Raw genomic sequence first — 23,309 nt, 5'->3', positions numbered from 1 at the left:
TTCGAACCTGCGACCATAGCGGTCTTGCGGTTCCAGACTGCAGCGCCTTTAACCGCACGGCCACTTCGGCCGGCCTTTTGTACTATCACGCGATCTCTTTCTTCCTGTTCTCTATCCTGTTCCTTTTGTCTAATTTCTATTGAAATTAATCTATTATTGTGAGCATTCAAAATCGCTTGTACTTCTTCTCTAATTTCTTTCTTTAATTCATCTTTCATGTTTTTGAAACGTCCCTATTCGTGAGTCTAACCGTGTTTCCATTGTTCCCATATCAGTTTTAATTGTTCCTATTTGTGATCCCAGATTTAATATTGCACTCATCAACTGCTCCATATTAGCTGGTTCGAAATTCTTTTCGCCCCTAACATTTCCCATAAAACTAACTTCCTTCGGCATAGCCGTAAAGCTATCTGTGTTCGATACTATTTCAGAATCTTCTATCGTTAATCTCGTATTCTGTGAATTTTTTGATTGTGAAAAATTTTGAACTGGTTCCGGGCTATTTTCCCGGCTTATTAAATTGTTTTCTACTTCATTATTCATCCTACTGTTCTCCTGTGTTGGCGAGTTCGCCATGTTAACAATTTCGTTATTCTGACTATCCATCATTTTTGCCTTTTTCATCGATCACGTATTCATTTACAAAACATACAAAACTCGTCACTATACTAAAATTACACACAATATAACACTTTATCACCAACAATACCATCCAAACGAAATTCTTCCCCACAAACACAATTAACGAACAATGAAAACCTTCAAAATTGCACAAAATAGTCAAACCCGTATACGACTCATCAAAAATTAAATTCTGCAAAAATACCATTAGAAGAATGACAAGACAACTACAAATGTTCAATTACAAAATCTATACGTGCAATATAGACTACAATTACTAAACTACAAATTACTACAACAATACTACTGTCTGCTATTTTTACTATCAAAAGAATTCCAAGGGACGATCCGAAGCAGCGGTCGCCTCGTGCATGGGGGCTTAATTATAAAATAAAAATAATTTTAGTAGCTGTGAGTCCGGTTACGAAGTCTCGTAACCGGTTGGCCCTGACTAGTATTAGTACGCAATCTGACTGCATAAAATAACAATAAAGAATGAAAAGAAATTTCCGTTAACACAATTGATTAGTTAAGTCCCCTGCAACTATAAAAGCTACGAAACAGCTAAGCACAAGTGTAACTGTTCTGTGTGTGGTAGTGTGGTTCAACGTACATGTATCCGGCACGGTTCTTCCTCAATACGAGAAGAAATTTTAAACACCATTTACAATGAACTAATTGAAAAACCACAAATACTATAATTACACATAGAAACCAGAATCACAAGTCTAATACATGAACACGAGCCAGATGCTTTGTTGATTGAACCTGTGACCAAGAGGCATTATTACTAAGGAGATTTGAAATAAAAAAAATTTTGTTACCTCCATATATATTGACGAAAAATACACTGTGATCATTGCAATATCTTCCATATATACATTACACCAACCGAACAGCATCAACTCTCTCGGCCAGCAGAAGAATAACTGCACACGACATGCTCTCAACTAGTACTGGTACTGCTCTCGACATCCTCTCAACAAGCACTGCCCACGGCAACCTCTGAACTACAACTGCTCTCGACATTCTCTGAACAACTACTGCGCCAGTGGAGGCGGCGGAATAATAATCTTTGGCGCAATCTCTGGCGCTGTGACTCAGTGTAGCCACCTTTAAAGTTGCAGTCTCACACTTATAAAGTCCTGACAATTCCACAGCAATGTTCTGTTGACAACATAGAGCCATAAATACGCGTAGATTTCACATAGCCTGCTTAGCGTCCACCGGTATATTGCTCTCCAATCGGCAGACTGGCGCCGTCTTCTCTGTATTCTCCGCCTAAGTCTCATTTTTGCCCGTCTTCTGGGACCTTTACTGTACTTTACGACGCCACCGCCGCAGAAAAACGCGGTAGGAACGTGGGAGCCGCGGTCATCTTGTGCAGGATCCGACTCTTCTGCGGCTGTCTGGACGGTCGCGACGTTAGCTGCTGCCCGTATTGTGTCGGCTCGCGACGGCCGTCCCCTCGCCCTCTCCAGTACACACAACAGCCTTCGGTGAATACTGTCCTACCTGTCGCCTGAGTCACCCTTTACAGCCTACGTTAAGTTAATGGTGACCTTCGGCTCGCTTTGAACTGCTGGCTGTGAAACTGCCAACCCAGCCAAACGTAATTCTCAAGAAATCAAACGCCTACAAGTACTTCATATACTGGCAATCACTGTCGGATAATCTTTAATAAAAATGAAGGAATACCGCATTTTCAAATCAATTTAATTCGATTTACATATCACTTCGTATTATTCGCATATAAAATATCGCTTATAATCAGTTTCGCCGTCTTTCACAGCAAGTGATTTCATTTTACAGTTCTCAAACAGCTTGGGGTCGTCTTATGAACGAATAAATTCGACCGAAAACAATTCTCCATGTTTACCGCCAAGTAGATCCCTAATCTGAATTCCGTAAGATATATTTGGTATGTTGTAGGGAGGCGTGTAGCTGTTCACAGTCGCCCTTCCCAACCATCTCGCAGTAAGAGTTAGTTTGGCTTTTGCTTCCAGTGAACTTACTGACGCTAACATCAGTCGTCGCTGCATTGATGCTTGGTGTTATTATATTTTAAACTGACTTTATTTACATCACATTAAACTGACACACACACCCGCTGTACATTTCACACATGTTGCTAGGTGGCATCTTACCCCTAAATTGTCATGCAACATTTTTCATAATTTAATAAGCACCCATGGTCAATGTAATCGACCACTTACGCTGCATCATGATTTCATACAATATTCAGTACTACCAGTCAGTACCCACTTATCTGCTTCCTCTCTTCTGTCTTTTATTACGGTGAAAAGGTTGTTATTTTTCTGCCGATTTGAAAGCTTCCTAGATGGTTTGGGCGATAAGTTCATTTAAAAGTAGCAGGAGGGGGCTATAAACGTGTTAGAGCCTGAGGGCTGACTTTCAGCTCAGGTAGATCACTAATAATTCGTTTTAGGCCATCTCAACAGCGGACAGCCCAAGCACCGGGCATATCTGCTGAAAAACTCCATTGTACCTCGACTGAAGAAATTCTTTTGGAAAGATAACGACTGATGTCAGGTGCACACACAGACCCAGAGAAGCAAGGGATCAGTCGTTACTCTGCAGTATCGGCCTGAATGAATATTAGTTTAAAATCATTGCTATAGGCTTTCTGATTGACCCATACGGCGCGCTTTCTCATGTGTGCCTACGTGCAAGCCTTTCGATTCGTCAGCTTCAGAATGCTGTTGTGGACTATTTACAAATCTGTTATTGGACAGAACTCGCAAGGACTGCTACAATCGGACAGCGAGTTTCCCACACCGGCAGAAAAAACTAAGTTTCACAGAGCTAAAACAGAGGACACATACCGCTGGGAGACCGATATATTCTCACTTCCGGAAGAGTGACGAGACGAGTCTTGCTGCCGTACAGAACGATGTTTCCAATTTAGTACAGAAGGTGATCTGGACTCAGAATATCCAGCCATTACTCCCACCTTCACGCCATAAGAGTGCTAAGAATGAGCTGGCGTTGCAATCAGCGATTCAAGGGGAACGCAATATTAGATAGCTCTCATCAGGAGCTAATTCCACAGTTTTGACCGTCACAGCCAGCTAGTTGATTCCATTGTGCACTTTGGTGATGCTACTGGTGTGCGTACCTATTTTTCCGAGTTCTTCCTTTAAACCAATAACCGCAGTTGCAGTCATTGGTCCGTGTCCGTAATTTCGTTTCATAATTACGTTTTTATAGTGCCTATCCCCCTGCTCCAAGCTTACATTTCACAGTTATAATCCCTTGTCCATTCATTAAATGTTCGTTTACTTATCGCACTGCGTAATATATATGTTGTTTGTTTGGGGTAATAAACCTAACTGCCGGCCGCGGTGGTCTAGCGGTTCTAGGCGCGCAGTCCGGAACCGCGCGACTGCTACGGTCGCAGATTCGAATCCTGCCTCGGGCATGGATGTGTGTGATGTCCTTAGGTTAGTTAGGTTTAAGTAGTTCTAAGTTCTAGGGGACTGATAACCACAGATGTTAAGTCCCATAGTGCTCAGAGCCATTTGAACCATTTTGAAACCTAATTGCTATAATGACTGTTTTTCTTTGTTATAAATATATAAATGCATGCAGCTTTACAGTATGATTAAATGATGATGGCGTCCTCTTGGGTAAAATATTCCAGAGGTAAAATAGTTCCCCATTCGGATCTCCGGGCGCGGACTACTCAAGAGGACGTCGTTATCAGGAGAAAGAGAACTGGCGTTCTACGGATCGGAGCGTGGAATGTCAGGTCCCTTAATCGGGAAGGTAGGTTAGAAAATTTAAAAAGGGAAATGGATAGGTTAAAGTTAGATATAGTGGGAATTAGTGAAGTTCGGTGGCAGGAGGTTCAAAATGGTTCAAATGGCTCTGAGCACTATGGGACTTAACATCTATGGTCATCAGTCCCCTAGAATTTAGAACTACTTACACCTAACTAACCTAAGGACATCACACAACACCCAGCCATCATGAGGCAGAGAAAATCCCTGACCCCGCCGGGAATCGAACCCGGGAAACCGGGCGTGGGAAGCGAGAACGCTACCGCACGACCACGAGATGCGGGCGGTGGCAGGAGGAACAAGACTTCTGGTCAGGTGACTACAGGGTGATAAACACAAAATCAAATAGGGGTAATGCAGGAGTAGGTTTAATAATGAATAAAAAATAGGAGTGCAGGTAAGCTACTACAAACAGCATAGTGAACGCATTATTGTGGCCAAGATAGACACGAAGCCCATGCCTACTACAGTAGTACAAGTTTATATGCCAACTAGCTCTGCAGATGACGAAGTAATTGAAGAAATGTATGATGAAATAAAAGAAATTGTTCAGATAGTGAAGGGAGACGAAAATTTAATAGTCATGGGTGACTGGAATTCAGTAGTAGGAAAAGGGAGAGAAGGAAACGTAGTAGGTGAATATGGATTTGGGCTAAGAAATGATAGAGGAAGCTGTCTGGCAGAATTTTGCACAGAGCCTAACTTAATCATAGCTAACACTTGGTTCAAGAATCATAAAAGAAGGTTGTATACATGGAAGAAGCCTGGAGATACTGACAGGTTTCAGATAGATTACATAATGGTAAGACAGAGATTTAGGAACCAGGTTTTAAATTGTAAGACATTTCCAGGGGCAGATGTGGACTCTGATCACAATCTACTGGTTATGAACTGTATATTAAAACTGAAGAAACTGCAAAAAGGTGGTAATTTAAGGAGATGGGACCTGGATAAACTGAAAGAACCAGAGGTTGTACAGAGTTTCAGGGAGAGCATAAGGGAACAATTGACAGGAATGGGGGAAAGAAATACAGTAGCAGAAGAATGGGTAGCTTTGAGAGACGACGTAGTGAAGGCAGCAGAGGACCTAGTAGGTAAAAAGACGAGGGCTAGTAGAAATCCTTGGTTAACAGAATAAATACTGAATTTAATTTATGAAAGGAGAAAATATAAAAATGCAGTAAATGAAGCAGGCAAAAAGGAATACAAACGTCTCAAAAACGAGATCGACAGGAAGTGTAAAATGGCTAAGCAGGGATGGCTAGAGGACAAATGTTAGGATGTAGAGGCTTATCTCACTAGGGGTAAGATAGATACTGCCTACAGGAAAATTATAGAGACCTTTGGAGAACAGAGAACCACTTGTATGAATATCAAGAGTTCAGATTGAAACCCAGTTCTAAGCAAAGAAGGGAAAGCAGAAAGGTGGAGGGAGTATATAGAGGGCCTATACAAGGGCAATGTACTTGAGGACAATATTATAGAAACGGAAGAGGATGTAGATGAAGATGAAACGGGAGATACGATACTGCGTGAAGAGTTTGACAGAGCACTGAAAGACCTGAGTCCAAACAAGGCCCCGGGAGTAGACAATATTCCATTAGAAATACTGACGGCCTTGGGAGAGCCAGTCCTGACAAAACTCTACCATCTGGTGAGCAAGATGTATGAGACAGGCGAAATACCCTCGGACTTCAAGAAGAATATAATAATTCCGATCACAAAGAAAGCAGGTGCTGAAAGCTGTTAAAATTACCGAACAATCAGTTTAATAAGTCACGGATGCAAAATACTAACGCGTATTCTCTACAGACGAATGGAAAAACTGGTAGAAGCTGACCTCTGGGAGCATCAGTTTGGATTCCGTAGAAATGTTGGAACACGTGAGGCAATACTGACCCTACGACTTATCTTAGAAACTAGATTAAGGAAAGGCAAACCTACGTTTCTAGCATTTGTAGACTTAGAGAAAGCTTTTGACAACGTTAACTGGAATACTCTCTTTCAAATTCTGAAGGTGGCAGGGGTAAAATACAGGGAGCGAAAGGCTATTTACAATTTGTACAGAAACCAGATGGCAGTTATAAGAGTCGAGGGGGACGAAAAGGAAGCAGTGGTTGGGAAGGGAGTGAGACAGGGTTGTAGCCTAGCCCTGATTTTATTCAATCTGCATGTTGAGCAAGCAGTGAAGGAAACAAAAGAAAAATTCTGAATAGGTATTAAAATCCATGGAGAAGAAATAAAAACTTTGAGATTCGCCGACGACATTGTAATTCTGTCAGAGATAGCAAAGGACTTGGAAGAGCAGTTGAACGGAATGGACAGTGTCATGAAAGGAGGGTATAAGATGAACATCAACAAAAGCAAAACGAGGATAATGGAATGTAGTCGAATTAAGTCGGGTGATGCTGAGGGAATTAGATTAGGAAATGAGACACTTAAAGTAGTAAAGGAGTTTTGCTATTTGGGGAGCAAAATAACTGATGATGGTCGAAGTAGAGAGGATATAAAATGTAGACTGGCAATAGCAAGGAAAGCGTTTCTGAAGAAGAGAAATTTGTTAACATCGAGTATTGATTTAAGTGTCAGGAAGTCGTTTCTGAAAGTATTTGATGGTCCGTAGCCATGTATGGAAGTGAAACATGGACGATAAATAGTTTGGACAAGAAGAGAATAGAAACTTTCGAAATGTGGTGCTACAGAAGAATGCTGAAGATTAGATGGGTAGATCATATAACTAATGAGGAGGTATTGAATAGGATTGGGGAGAAGAGAATTTTGTGCCACAACTTAACTAGAAGAAGGGATCGGTTGGTAGGACATGTTCTGAGGCATCAAGGGATCACCAATTTAGTATTGGTGGACAGCGTGGAGGGTAAAAATCGTAGAGGGAGACCAAGAGATGAATACACTAAACAGATTCAGAAGGATGTAGGTTGAAGTACGTACTGGGAGATGAAGAAGCTTGCACAGGATAGAGTAGCATGGAGAGCTGCATAAAATCAGTCTCAGGACTGAAGACCACAACAACAACAGATAGATAATCACGCCTCTCATAAATATATATATGTGTTAGTGAGGTGTGGTGTGGTCTGGTGCCCGTATTTACATGCTTGATTGGACCACCCCTATTATCATTCAGTGTGACATTTCCGTTGTGGGTTATTATCATTTCCTTAAAATTTGCATGATTCAATGAGGAGCTTCTCTTGTCTGTAGGTAACCAGAGATCATAGAGGCACACTAAATAGCTCAACTCGTTCTCCACAATATTCTGTGTTATATCATACTGGTTGGCGTGGAAATACACTACTGGCCATTAAAATTGCTACACCACGAAGATGACATGCTACAGACGCGAAATTTAACCGACATGAAGAAGATGCTGTGATATGCGAATGATTAGCTTTTCAGAGCAATCATATAAGGTTGGCGCCGGTGGCGACACCTACAACGTACTGACATGAGGAAATTTTCCAACCGATTTCTGATAAACAAATAGCAGTTGACCAGCGTTGAGTGGTGAAACGTTGTTGTGATGCCTCGTGTAAGGAGGAGAAATGAGTACCATCGCGTTTCCGACTTTGATAAAGGAAGGATTGTAACTTATCACGATTGCGGTTTATCGTATCCCGACATTGCTGCTCGCGTTGTTCGAGATCCAATGACTGTTAGCAGAATATGGAATCGGTAGGTTCAGGAGGGTAATACGGAACGCCGTGCTGGATCCCAACGGCCTCGTATAACTAGCAGACGAGATCACATCCATGTTATCCGCATGGCTCTAACGGATCGTGCAGCCACGTCTCGATCCCTGAGTCAACAGATGGGGACGTTTGTAAGACAACAAACATCTGCACGAACAGTTCGACGACATTTTCAGCAGCATGGACTATCAGCTCGGAGACCATGGCTGTGGTTACCCTTGACGCTGCATCACAGACAAGAGCGCTTGCGATGGTGTAGTGAACGACGAACCTGGGTGCACGAATGGCAAAACGTCATTTTTTCGGATGAATCCAGGTTCTGTTTACAGCATCAAGATGGTCGCATCCGTGTTTGTCGACATCGCGGTGAACGCACATTGGAAGCGTGTATTCGTCATCGCCATACTGGCGTATCACCCGGAGTGATGGTATGGGGTGCCATTGGTTACACGTCTCGGTCACCTCCAGTTCGCACTGACGGAACTTTGAACAGTGGACGTTACATTTCAGATGTGTTACGACCCGTGGCTCTACTCTTCATTCGATCCCTGGGAAACCCTACATTTCAGCAGGATAGTGTAAGACCGCATGTTGCAGGCCCTGTACGGGCGTTTCTGGATACAGGAAATGTGCGACTGCTGCCCTGGCCAGCACATTCTCCAGATCTCTCACCGATTGAAAACGTCTGGTCAATGGTGGCCGAGCAACTGGCTCGTCACAATAAGCCAGTCACTACTCTTGATGAACTGTGGTATCGTGTTGAAGCTGCATGGGCAGCTGTAGCCGTACACGCCATCCAAGCTCTGTTTGACTCAATGCCCAGACGTATCAAGGCTGTTATTACGGCCAGAGGTGGTTGTTCTGGGTACTGATTTCTCAGGATCTATGCACCCAAATTGCGTGAAAATGTGATCACATATCATTTCTAGTATAATATATTTGTCCAATGAATACCCGTTTATCATTGCATTTCTTCTTGGTGTAGCAATTTTAATGGCTAGTAGTGTATATTTTGGAAAAATTCTGAAGAATCACGTGATTGCGCCAATGTTATTAATAACAGAAGTAAATATAACGCATCACTGTCCATAATACGATGTAATTAAAATTGAAATACTTTCTTAAATTGCTTGGATAAATGTTGGCATTGGTGCCACCCGTGTACAAACTGTAAGTTATGCAATGAATAGCATCTACGTTAAAACTGTTTGAGTAAAAAGTGTCAATATTTGCTTAAAAACAGCGCGACAAATTTATCTGAAATGTTGTCAAACACTCAAATACTCGAGAGCATCAATTTGGAGCTCTCGCCGTATGTAATTTTTTCCCAGGAGTCCCATTCTGAGCGCCGTGCAGACAAGACGCTTAGGTTTTTTTTGTAGATAATGAAACTGTAAAAAAATAAATGTTGAATGTTATGGAATTGAAGAAGAATAAAATTCACGGAAATTAGGAAAACGCGAAAATTACGTTTATATCACTGCATTGTGACTTAGGAACTTGGTGAGCCTCTTGTAATTTGGAAGTATTCCCTAATAATGCAAAAACCACGAACAGTGAGTGCAGGAAGAAGAACCAGATTTTGAAGATAAGTGGATGAGTTCAAAGACTGAGTAACAGTTCTAACCATCCCTCATTTTTCAAACAAAGTTAATTGCATGTGCTCTTGCCTAGAGCTTTCGTAGCAACATTTAACTAAGAATTATAGAGGTAAGAAGAGGTTCGAACATTTATTGATCTTCAGGTACTCGACAAGTAAGCGTTTTGCGCAGGCCATTTTGGCCGAGCGGTTCTAGGCGCTACAGTCTGGAACCGCTCGACCGCTACCGTCGCAGGTTCGAATCCTGTCTCGGGCATGGATGTGTGTGATGTCCTTAGGTTAGTTAGGTTTAAGTAGTTCTAAGTTCTAGGGGACTGATGACCTCAGATGTTAAGTCCCATAGTGCTCAGAGCCATTTGAACAATTTACCTTGCATTTGTCACGTATCTCTCGTCCAGCACAAAGCGACGGGTCACAAGCACAGATAATTACTGTAAATAAGAAGAGTAAAAGAACGGACCCGAAAATTACAGACCAATACCCTTAAGTTCGGTTTTCTGGAGAATTCTTGAATATATTCTCAGTTAGAACACAATAACTTTCCTTGAGACGGAAAATCTTCTGTCCACGAATTAGCACGGTTTTATAAAGCATCGCTTGTGCGAAATTCAGTTTGCTCTTTTCTCAGATTATATGCTACGAAATGTTGATTAAGGGCAACAGGAAAATTCCATATGCATGTTAACGAAGGTACGAGCATACGAATTAGGTTCTCAGATATGTGAGCGGCTCGAAGAATTCTTAAGTAACAGAATCCAGTACGTTCTCCTCGAGGGCGAGTGTTCATCAGAGGCAAGGGCACTGTCAGGAGTGTGCCACTGAAGTGTTGGTAGTGGGACTGCTATTATTCTCCAGACACATAAACGATGTGATGGGTAGGATGTGCAGCAATCTGAACGAATGACCTGTAAGAGAATACATGATGACTTAGAGAAAATTTCTAATTTGTCTGATGAATGGCAGTTAGCTCTAAAAGTGAACTATGTAAGTTAATACAGATGAGTAGGAAAAAAACCCCGTAATGTTCGAATACCTCATTATTAGTGGGCTGCTTGACACTGTCTCGTCGATTAAATATCTGGCAGTACCGGACCGAGCCTCGAACTCGTGACCTTTGCCTTTCGCGGGCAAGTGGTCTACCGACTGAGCTACCCAAGCACGACTCACTACCCGTCCTCACAGCTTTAATTCAGCCAGTACCTCATCTCCTACCTTCCAAGCTTCACAGAGGCTCTCCTGCGAACCGAGAGCTTCGCAGGAGAACTGCTGTGAAGTTTGGAAGGTAGGAGACGACGCACTGGCGGAATTAATGCTGTGAGGGCAGATCGTGAGTCGTGTTTGGGTGGCTCAGTCGGTAGACTTTCCCGCGAAAGGCAAAGGTCACGAGTTCGAATCTCGGTCCGACACACAGTTTTAATCTGCCAGGATTCATATCAGCGCAAGTGGAACAGGAAGGAAATGACTAGTAATGTTACAATGTACCATCCTCCACGCACACTACTGTGGCTTGCAGAGTATGTATATGCATATAGATATGGAAAAAAGCCGTGCCTGACTACGGTCGAACCAAAATGATGGTCTCCGCTCGATGTAATACAGCTTGGTAACGCTGCAAGCACGTGACGCTATGGGATAAAAGCGAAGGCGTAAAAGCGAAGCAGGAACGAATATAAACTCATTATGGCGACAATAAAAGCCGCAAATAGGAAATTCCGCTGACGAAAGAGACTATGACAAATGGCCCGGCGCCTGGGAGTAAGCACCTGGGGAAGCTGGTCAGCTGTTCGCGCGCTGCTATCGTGAGCATCTATGGAAATTTGTTGAAGGACAGTGAAACCACGACTAGGCGACACGGTGCTGGACGTCCACGCCTCGTCACTGAACGGGGAGGTCGGACGCTCGTCTGCCCTCTATCTCAGGATAAGCAGCGATCTGTGACAGATCAGACTGGAAGCCCGTTTTGGCCCACATTGTTCAACATGGGGCTCCGCAGCAGACGACCCCTACGTGTCCACATGTTGACGCAAGTATACCATCAAATACAATTGCAGTGGGCATGGGACCATCAACGATGGACTGTCGATCAATAGAAACGAGTCAGGTGATCGGGTGAACTACGTTTGTCGTTACAAGTGGTTCAAATGGCTCTGAGCACTATGGGACTTAACGTTTGAGGTCATCAGTCCCCTAGAACTTAGAACTACTTAAACCTAACTAACCTAAGGACATCACACACAACCATGCCCGAGGCAGGATTCGAACCTGCAACCGTAGCGGTCACGCGGTTCCAGACTGAAGCGCCTAGAACCGCTCGGCCACAACGGCCGGCCCTAAATATGGAAACTCATCTACTAGTTGAATGACTTAGTGCCCATTTTGTACTATTTTCCTGTTGTATCCATTCATTATTGTAGTCTCATTGTACAAAGTCCAGTCACATTATGCAGCCACCGCCTGTGCTCGAGGTCAACGAGCAAGAAACACTATCAGACAGCAGGTAGAAGCAGTAGCAGTGGAGCGTATACGTACAAAGCGTGTCGTAGGGACGCAGAAAACAGTGCAGTGGTTGTCGTATTGAGGAAACGGGGCGAATTATCTGACGTCCAGAATGGCACGAACATTGGCTTTAAGGGCCAAGGGTGAAAGCATTTCCGAAACGGTAAGTTTGTTTACTGATCCCGTGCCGCCGTCGCTGAAGTATACCGTGCATGGCAAAAAGGCGCAGTCCAAAACCTGCATCAAGGGTCGCAGATGACAGGGATGAACGACGGGTGCTGATATGTGTTCGTGCGAATAGACGTGCAACTGCTGAACAAGTGATCGCCCAGATGAACCAATGGCTACCAAGAGTGTCTCCTCAATAAGCGTTCAGCGGATATTGATGCATATCGGCTTCCGCAGCAGGCACGTGATTCGTGCACCCGAGCTGACGGCTGGAATTCGCACGGCATTACCGCAACTAGACGTTCACTGAGTGGTGACAGGTGGCCTTTTCAGATGAATCACGTTTAATGCTCCATCGGACAGATGGCCGTTGGTGTGTAGGCTCTGTAACAATCGAAGGAAGGGTCCAGGCTGGAGGAGAGAGCGTAATGGTGTGCGGAATATTTCCGTGACACTCCCTGGGTGATCTTGTCATTCTGGAATACACAGTGGATCAACATACATACGCATCTGTCCTTGGGCACCATGTCCATTCCTACCTGCAGTTTGTCATCTACCAGCAGGACAATTCAATATGTCTCACTGCTATCAGTGTACGTACGTGGTTCGAAGAGCACAACTTCTCTGGCCATCAAACTTCTCAGGTTTAAACCCAATCGAGAATCTGTGGCAGCACTTTGATCGGGTTCCTCACTCCTTGGAAACTCAACCCAGAAACCTATCGCAGCTGGCCACGACACTGGGGTCCATAACTCTGTCGATACCTTCCGAGCCTCATTGACTCTCAAGCTGCACGGCCGCACTGCAGAAGGGTGTTATACAGGCTTTGACAGCTGGTCACATTAATGGGACCGGATCGCTTAATCCGTTTTCAGCCTCCTGCCAAACTTCCTCTATTAATTTGCCCCACTCGTTGTTGAATTTGTCTGTATTCGAGTCAACCAGTACAACTTAGTCTGCAAAACGGAGGTGTCTCCGGTGTATTCCATCAACGCTCACTCCTTTTTTCGTTTTCCCAATGTCAGATACTCAAAATAGCTCCTAGGCGGGCTGAGAATATTTTGGTTGCGGAAACGTCCCTGTTTGTCCTCCTCTTTTCTTTTTGAATTTCTCCCGTACCTGATGAACTGCAGTGGAAGCTGCAACATTGATGTAAATTTGCTGCAGTGTACTAAAATAGGATGAGTAAGTGTCTTGTTTCTCAATGACTGTTACTACAGATTTTGCTGAGACTAAGTTAAAAGCTTTCTCAAAATATAAGAATCCCAGAACAAAAAAGTTAGCAATTCATTCTCATTGTTCAGTTCTATTATTTCTGACCACTTGCAATAAGTCACTTGTGGTACATCCACTTCCAAAGCCATCTTGTTATTTTACCAGATTAAAGTCTAACGCTTTTGCTTGACATTTGGTGATAATTTCAGTAAATTTTGTTCACTGCGAAGAGGAGGCTTATGCTGCTGTAGCTATTTTATGCTTTGTTTGTCTAATTTCTTTAAAGTAAAATAATAGCAGAAATGAACAAAAGTTTCCAGTTTGCCTTGTATTCCTTTGCCTCCAGTTAACTATTTCTATTCAGTATCCATTACCCGTCCTTTCTTCACTCCTCCAATAGTTTTATGCAATAATCTGCCATTATCTCCCATGAGTTATTAATAACACATTATTAACTGTCAATGTTCCTGCTGCATCTATTGATAGTTTAATGTGAAGCGGCATTTTAAACCAAATGAATATCACCCATCAGAATACTTCTACAAGGTGACTTCGTATCTCGTTGAATATGCCGGTTCTCGTCAGATAAACGAAGTTAACCAGCGTTAGGTATAGCCGGTGCCTCCATCGGTAACGAACCGGATACGCCATATGCGGTTGACAGCTTTCTCTTTGCCTTAACGCCTGAACACCAGGCGTTGCGTCACTATCCTGTATTAAATCTAAACCTCTCCGCAGTGTCTCATGAAGTGAGGGCGTGGGACACTGTTGATGACGATCCGTCCCTCAGATGGGGACGCTAAGCTTGGCGGCCCCTTTGATGCTACTCCACAAGAGTAGGCTATGTGTCAGCGCCGAGTTTCATCATCTCCCTTCTCTCATCACCATAAAACACAAACATTTCAGTACGCTACACACACATGCATTAGAGTCACCTACACTTACCAAAATAATACACTTAAACGCATAAGTCTCACACTCCGCGAAGATAAGGTGTCACGATGTGCGAAGGACAGAAAACTTTCCAATTAGGCAGTTGAACCGGCTATTTGTGTCTTCCGGCCAACAGTGCCATACGACTTTAGTTTTTACTTTTTTCCTCAGGAGGGGGTGGCGCGTTTCAAATGCCTGTCCGTCTATCGAGACTTGCACTCACTTTCAGAAAAAATAGAACATCGTGAACGGCTAGAGGTGGGCGTTTATATTCACAGGACATGAACATTAGTATGCACCTGTTTCGAAGTAGGCACAGGGTCCGAAGTGGGGCCTGGTAATTTATTCCATGCGTGATGGCATCGACGAGTATCAGGCGCGAATGGCGTCCTGTGGTACAACCGTCCATGCTGCATTCAACTGGTTCCAAAATTCATGTGGGGTTGTTGGTATTGGGTCACACGGCTGCACCTCTCGTTTCATCATACCCCACACTTTCGATTAGCGATTCGAAGTCTGGTTATCTGGTGGGCTAGGTCAAAAGGCTGACATCCTGTGACACCAAGAAGGCACTGGTTCGTGCAGCAACATGTGGTCATGCATTGTTTTGCTGAAAAATGACTTCTGGGGGTGTTGTGCAGAAAAGGTATGGCTAAGGATTACAGGATGTCATTCACGTACGTCACACTTGTCGCAATTCCCTAGACACGCACCGACTGTGATTTGTCGTTGCACCCAGTAGGCCTTGAGCTGCCACCGTACGTATTGTGTGAATGCAGTCACCGTGATCCCACTACCCCCGTCTGAGGCGAAGCAAAATGAGGCCACCACTTTCAAATAAACATGACCTGGATTCGTCCGAAAACACTATCTGACGCCATTCCTGTCCCCAGTGACGTTGTTCCATACACCATTGCCGTCTAGTATGTTTCTGCACATTCGTCAAACGTAGGCGGAGAAGTGGACGACGCGCACGGAACCCTTGCCGTAATAAATGGCGACTTACTGTCACCAATGATAGTGTACAATGTCTTACACTGTTCCACTGTTGTGCCAGAGCCGAGGAGGATGCAGATCTGTTCTGCAATGCCATTCTGATGAGGTGTCGATTTTCACATGATGATGATGATTTATGAAGGAGGGCGTTGAACAGCAAAGTCATCATCGCCCTTGCAGTAATGATATATCGAACAAAATTGTGAAAATCTATGGGAGGAGATCAATAAACTTGAAAATTACGTTTTATTCCGCCATAGGAATCGTAAAGCAATCCCAAGAAGGTGAGCTTCAGAAAATCTTGTAGTAAAATCCCAGCGAGACACAGCAGAATATATAAATAAAAACATTGATAAAATACCAGTAAAGATTGTGTTAAAAACGTCACATATGACCGTGGCGGGATGACGACTTAGAAATAATACGTGATCCAACCACTCTGTGACACGTTAAGATCTCACACCCAGTATTGTGGGAAGAATTCCGGGCATCACACAAAATCTTAAGACACGAACAATACTCGCCTCGTTATCAGTTAAAACAGAGGGAAGATCCTATGGGAGACCCAGTTCAACCCTCAGGTCTTCATATAAAACACAGTTAAAATATATCGTACTGACAGCTGTGTGCCCCATCTCTGACATTCTGGGGGCTCCTCACAACGTAAGAGGAAGCCATGTGTCATTGGACAATGTCCCACTCTAAAGCGATTAAGGACTACTTCTTCACACCGTCGCGAGCGGATGGAGGTAATCCATGGCCGCACTGAAGTCTTAATGGAATGTAGTTTATTATTCCTCACTTCCAGCCACTGAGACTCCCGCCAACGTATGGCCGTCCTGGTCACAAATGAAGTGTCAGCCAGCAGAGGGACTGAACAGCGAGCAGGAGGAGGAAGGGAGCAAGCCTCCTTAGCAGCATCAACGAGTTCGTTTCCTGGTATGCCTATGTGCCCTGGAACCTAGGCAAAAAATCTGGCCAACAGTGAGAAGGGCACTTTGGGAATCAGAGCTGATCTCATCTGCTCCATTGCTCTCAGGATAGCAAACAGTTCCGCATAACAAACTGAACACTGCTCTGGGGGCCCTATCTTGAGCACAATGTTGGGGAACGCGTCAGAACAGCTGAAAAAATCTCCCAGCTTAGAGCCATCCTTGTAGATAGTAATAAAATCTGGATGGCTACGTAAAACCTCATCCAATTTAATTTTAAAAACATAGTCTGGGGTACAATTCTTCTTGTAAGCAGTCAGTTCTAAAATCAATCTGCTCCTTGGTAGGAGAAGGGGGGATGTCCTACTACAGCCCTGGCTTTGGATCTTAAAATGAAGGCAGAAGCAAAAATGTCTGTCTTGTACAAGGAGTCAATTCTTCCAAATGAGCCCTGTATCCATTTATACTCCACTAGAGTATGGGAGCCATTACACCAATGTGGTCTAGATTTACCCCTGTCTTTGCGCTATGGTGGTGAGGCGCTTGTAGAGCAAGGTGGGGTGGTAGTACTAACTGGGTTTGTTCATGAGGCATCCAAATCCATGATGTCCTTATTATCAGTCAGACGTGTCAGAATTACTTCTGATGCTGCCTGGGTCAGCTTTTGACCCAAATTTTGAGATGCTTTCCCTGCTCCCTTTCCCAGCAAAGATGAGGGGGAAAGGGAGCGATGAGAGTGCCTTCAGGCTGCACGCTGTGGAAGCATTACTGGTCTCTTCCGTCGTAGCTGCCTGAATCGCTATGTTTTTCACTTTGCTTTGGCACATGTACATGCACATTCATGTGCTAGTGGTGGATAATGGTACACTGGACGTGGTCTGCGTAGAAGCGTCGACCTTAGTAACAGGTTTCTGCACCAAGGAAGTCCTTTTAGGCTTCTGCATACGGGATCCACTTGGTCTCTTTGTTTTCCTGAATTTTGCTCAAAAATGGCTCTGAGCATTATGGGACTTAGCATCTGAGGTCATCTCCCCTAGAACTTAGAACTGCTTAAACCTAACTAACCTAAGGATATCATGCATATCCATGCTCGAGGCAGGATTCGAACCTGCGACCGAAGCATTCGCGCGGTTCCGGACTGAAGCGCCTAGAATCGCTCGTCCACCGCGGCCGGCCTGAATTTTACGTCCCTCTGCAAAAACAGGGCAGGCTCGACTCCAGACTGGGTGTATCCTAGAGTAGTTAGTGCAGACTGCTGGAGACGGACAGTCAGTCTCAGCTTCATGGGCTAGCTTTCCACATTTCCCACAAGTCGCTTCGCCTTTGCAACTCAGCTTTATATGGTCAAAACGCTGGCATTTTAAGCAGCGCATGGGGTTAGGTACATAGGGCCAAACCCTATGTCGGACGAAACCTGCCATGGTGGGTTTGCTTTGGAGAATTGCTTTGGAGAATTGAAGGTCACAATAAAGGTGGCAGTCTCCTCAATCTTTTAGATTACTTTAGATTTACTTTCATTCCAATTGATCCGTAGTGAGGAGGTCCTATAGGATGTAGAACATGTCAGAAAAACAATAATACATGATAAATATTTACAACTGAAACAAATTAGCTAATGTACCTTCCACAATTCCCATGTGGAATGACCGTCATTTTTTTAATGAACACTATATGAAAGAATCATTTTACAAACACTAATGCACTGAATTTAAAATAAAAAAAGTTTTTTTTATTTATAAGGTAATAAATATGTAACAGAACTACTATAATGCTTATTTACAATCAACACATTATTGCACTGAAATTGTGCAGAAGTATATATATACAAATTAGTTGGTTCTGCTGAGAAATAAATCCTTTAGGCTTCTCTTAAACTGAATTTCATTGGTTGTTAAGCTTTTTATGGCTGCTGGCAAGTTATTGAAAATGTGTCTTCCTGAATAATATACACCTTTTTGTACAAGAGTAAGTGACTTTAAATCCTTGCGAAGATTATTCTTATTTCTAGTATTAATTCCATGAACTGAGCTGTTTGTTTGAAAAAGTTATATATTTTTAATGACAAATTTCATTAAGGAATAGATATATTGGGAAGCAGAAGTTAGTATCCCTAGTTCCCTAAACAGGCTTGTGCAGGATGTTCTTGAGTTCACACCACATATAACTCTTACTGCACGTTTTTGTGCCCACAAAACTTTATCTTAGCTTGATGAATTACCCCAAAAAATAATTCCATATGACATTATGGAATGAAAGTAAGCAAGGTATGCCAGCTTTTTCATTTTTATATCCTCTATGTCTGACACAATCCGCATTACAAATAGAGATTTGTTAAGACACTTCAGTAGTTATGTGGTGTGCTCCTCCCAGTTGAATTTAATATCAAGCTGTAATCCCAAGAATTTAACACTGTCCACTTCTTCTATCTTTTTGTCATCGTATCTTAGGCATATACACATGGGACACCCCTTACAAGTTCTGAACTGAATGTACTTTCAAAGTTTAGTGACAAAGAATTGGCTAGGAACCAGTGATTAATGTCCACTAATATTTTACTAGCCTATCTTTCTAAGACTACACTTGATTTGCTATTTATTACAATGTTTGTATCATCAGCAAACAAAACGAACTTGGCATCTGGTAATGTTAGTGATGTAAGGTAATTGATATACACAAGAAAAAGTAAGGGTCCTAAAATGGAACCTTTGGGGACTCACATGAAATTAGTTCCCAGTTGAATGATGCCTGATAGCTTAATACATGTCTCTTTCCTAATAACACCATTTGTTTCCTGCCAGAGATAAAAGATTTGAACCATTTTGCAGCATTTCCTCTTACACCATAATATTCTAATTTACTTAAAAGGATATTGTTTTTACGTGTCCTTTGTTCCACGTCTGTTATCACCTCTGGTGCCCATTCTTGTTTGAGTTCAGCAACATTTATATCCATAACATCACAGCACGTTACCGTACCTTTACTGGAGTTAAGGGAGTTGTGCAACTCAACAATGATGCCGTACTCACCTAATTTCTGTGACTTCCCAATCCATCTGCTTCGCCCGGTTAGTCTCGACCGGCAAGAAACCATTTCGCAACCGCTTAATAGACTTTAGGGTACCAGTAAGCCCTTCTAAGCCTTTATGGATATCGAAGGGGACACTTTTTCAAACGTCCCCTCCTTCCTTTTGATCACTACAAAGACATTGTGGTTCATGACTCCTTGAGTCCGATTACTGACAGCAAATTGATTAGCAGGAGGACTAGCCTCCCTCATTCTTTTGATGAATTAGTGGGGGTACTTCCAGGCAGTATAGCCTTCCCGCTGGGAGGAGAAGAAGAAGATTTCGAGGGTTCCACCACGGTCTCACGAGCAGCTAGGGAAATAAGGGTCCATTCAGACAGAGCCCCACGTGCCTCAGTGCAACTGAGGTGTAGCAGGTTTCCCAGAGGTTGCCCGCTAACAACTGTTCCACCTCAACAGCCGTGCATCTCATCAGTGCGCAGCACACCTTGAGATTGAGGTTTTTTTTATAGAGGTTTATTCCATCCTCGTGATTCGGACGGTCAAGCCAAGACCCTCGTCCCCTGTGACACACGGCGTTCCGCTGCCGCGCCGCACGCTGGTGCTGAACCATGCCCAGAGCTTACGGTGGCAGAGGACTGGGGACGCTTACCAGTCCTTCAGCTCAGGAACTGCGAGGTCGCCAAGACCGCACTCAGCAAACAAATGCTGAGCCCCTGAGAGCTCGATTTTCACGACGGAGTGGTCTGGGTGATGTGGCCTGAGCCATCTCGCCTGGTACTATGGGCTTCTGTGAACCACACCCACACCCTCTGCACTGCCGAAATACTTCGTCTTACACAAGCAGCAATTTCCCGGATTTGTGCTTCACATTTTCTCACGCTAGTTTTGCGCTCTCTTTCAAACTCACTGATTTGACGGTCACACCTACTCAGGTCACACTGTTCCATTACCTTCGGTTTATAGCGACAATGAGAGCCGCAGGCGCGTTAAACATTAGGTGGTTGCTCCGCGATATCGATGATAACCTTGAACGCGCTTGCCGGCATCGCCAAATGCTAATCATTTATGCAGAACACACTAATGTACACGTCCTGTGAATATGAATGTCCTCCTCTAGTCCTTCAAGGTGTTCTGTTTTTTTCTGAACATGAATGTACGTTTCCAGTTAATTATTGAAACGAATAAAGGTCTATTTTGTAGTGGTTGCCAAGAAAGGGACACGAACAATTTCGTTCTTCATGCCAATCCTATCTGTGCTTGAGAACTGTTTCTAAAAAGTCATCATCGACGGTATATTTAACCCCAATATTTCTTCTCCCAGCACCTGCCTCAACGGTACTGTGTTGGCAAGCGGAATGCGTCCTCTCAGTTTTTATAACGTACTTGCACCGTATTATTACCGTGTACGAATATGTACCGTAATTCATCAGTCCATGTGACCTACCAGCTAAGGATAATAGATTATACGACAAAGATTCAGAAGACAACTTTATCTCCACGCTGTTATGGCTGCTTTTCCTGACGCACAGGTTTTCATATATTCATCACATATGGGATACAGGTCAGAGCGTCCACAACGGCGGGGTACACCTATTTCATGTATGGACTTACGCAGTTAATATGGATGCTCTCCCAGGCTTTTGATAGCGTAGGCCATGATGCAAATTCGAATTTGGTGCTGCGTTATTTTCATCACATTCTTACTTCTTGTTTATCAAGTCTGCTGGAGAGTCCTGGCGTATAAATACGCTGGTGTGTGAGGTTTCTGTGTAGGGTACTAAGCAGTGTCATTTATCTAATAGAATTAGTAGCTGCGATTACATGTATTTAGAAGTACGACACAGTGGTCATCTGCCACAGAAACAATCTGGTGTCCATTAAAGCTGCGACAGAATGATGCAGCAAGCTACAAATGTCGAACACGCATGAATTTCACTACGTATATGGGTATGCAATTGATTAGCAACAGTAACAAGCAGGCAAAAGCAATGCCATGTACATTTTGCGCGTAAGGAAAGATTAGTCACTGGGTTTATCATTCATAAATCACAGTTAAATGCAGCACAGTTGTGCGAAGATCACGTTAAGCCCGATGTAAGGAGGAGAAACTTCTACCAGAACACATCGGAATTTAACAGCGGCAGAACCATGGCCTAGAGGGAATGCAGTTTATTGTTCAATGATATTGCTGCCCAAGCTCGCCGAGATGCCACGACTGCCGTGGCCATACTTCAAAACCACACAGGGTCTCAATGGCCCCACGCGATCAGAGCCAGACAGGGCAGACGTGTTTTTCCGTTGGCCGTGCAAAATCACGCGGCAACGTGACAACCCTGAATCAGGGAATTAAATTGCTTGTCCGAAATTAATTCGCTTTGTGCGAGTTTCTTGACTTCAGCTGAAGTATTGGTCTACTACGAAACCTTTGTCCCGGGCCAGGACTGAAACCCTGATTTTCCATTTATCGTGACCGGTTGCCGTAACTACTTCGCGTATCCGTGCACGCACACCAAATAAATATAAACTTCCCTACATCGCACTGTATATATCCTTGTATCGTAGTACACTAAAGTAAACGTAAGCAGTTGTTAGCATTTCACTTAGACACTGAACTGACGTCACTTACAGACTAAATCGTGTCCTGGAGAATTATATTCCCAGTAAAGGACGGGAAAGACCCACCATGGTTTAACAACGAAATTCGGAAAGTGCTGAGGAATCAAAGGCCATTGCACTCTCGTTTCAAAACAGATGGCGCAAATGAAGACAGGCAATTTTAGGAGAGATTCTTGCTCCGTAAAAGATCGATGCCCGAAGTATTCAACAACTACCACCGTCACACCTTAGCAAAAGACCCGACAGAGAACCCGAGAAAATTCTGGTCCCATGTAAAATCGCTAAGCTGGTCTAAGGCTTGTATCCAGTCACTCGTTGACCAGTCTGGTGTGGCAGTTAAAGATAGTAAAAGAAAAATAGAAGTTTTAAATTTCGGTTTTAAGGAATGGTTCACTCAGGCTAATCGTACAAACATGGTGTCGTTTCCAGAATGAGATTTTCACTCTGCAGCAGAGTGTGCGCTGATATGAAATTTCCTGGCAGATTAAAACTGTGTGCCGGACCGAGACTCGAAATCGGGACCTTTGCCTTTCGCAGGCAAGTGCTCTAAGGAGACGAGGTACTGGCAGAAGTAAAGTTGCGAGGACGGGCCGTGTGTCGTGCTTGGGTAGCTCAGATGGTAGAGAACTTGCCCCCTAAGGGCAAAGGTCCCGAGTTCGAGTCTCGGTCCGGCATACAATTTTAATCTGATAGGAAGTTTCATGGTGTCGTTGACCATCGCACAAACTCCCGTATACAAGACATGTTAATAAGCATACCTGGTATAGAGAAATAACTCGAAGAGTTGAAAATATTTAAGTCGCCAGGTCCGGATAGAATCCCAATTCGGTTATACAAAGAGTGCTCTTACATAGCTTGCATTTATCGCGTACCTCTCGCCTAAGGTAAAACCCCAAACTGGAAAGAAGCGCAGATGACTCCTGCATATAAGGAGTGTAAAAGAATGGACCCGGAAAAATTACAGACCAGTATCCCTACCATCGGTCTGCTGCTGAATTCTTGAACATATTCTCAGTCAGAATACAATAAATTTAGTTTTTCAAGGAACACTAATGCGAAAATGCACAGAACCAGCATTTGAAACTGACTGCAGAAAGATTCTGGTTCAAAATGGTTCAAATGGCTCTGAGCACTATGCGACTTAACTTCTGCGGTCATCAGCCGCCTAGAACTTAGAACTAATTAAACCTAACTA

This window comes from Schistocerca serialis, chromosome 2 (assembly GCF_023864345.2).
Source record: "Schistocerca serialis cubense isolate TAMUIC-IGC-003099 chromosome 2, iqSchSeri2.2, whole genome shotgun sequence".
Lineage (NCBI taxonomy): Eukaryota > Metazoa > Arthropoda > Insecta > Orthoptera > Acrididae > Schistocerca > Schistocerca serialis.
The sequence above is the reverse complement of the archived record's forward strand: the minus strand, read 5'-3'. Positions refer to the sequence as shown.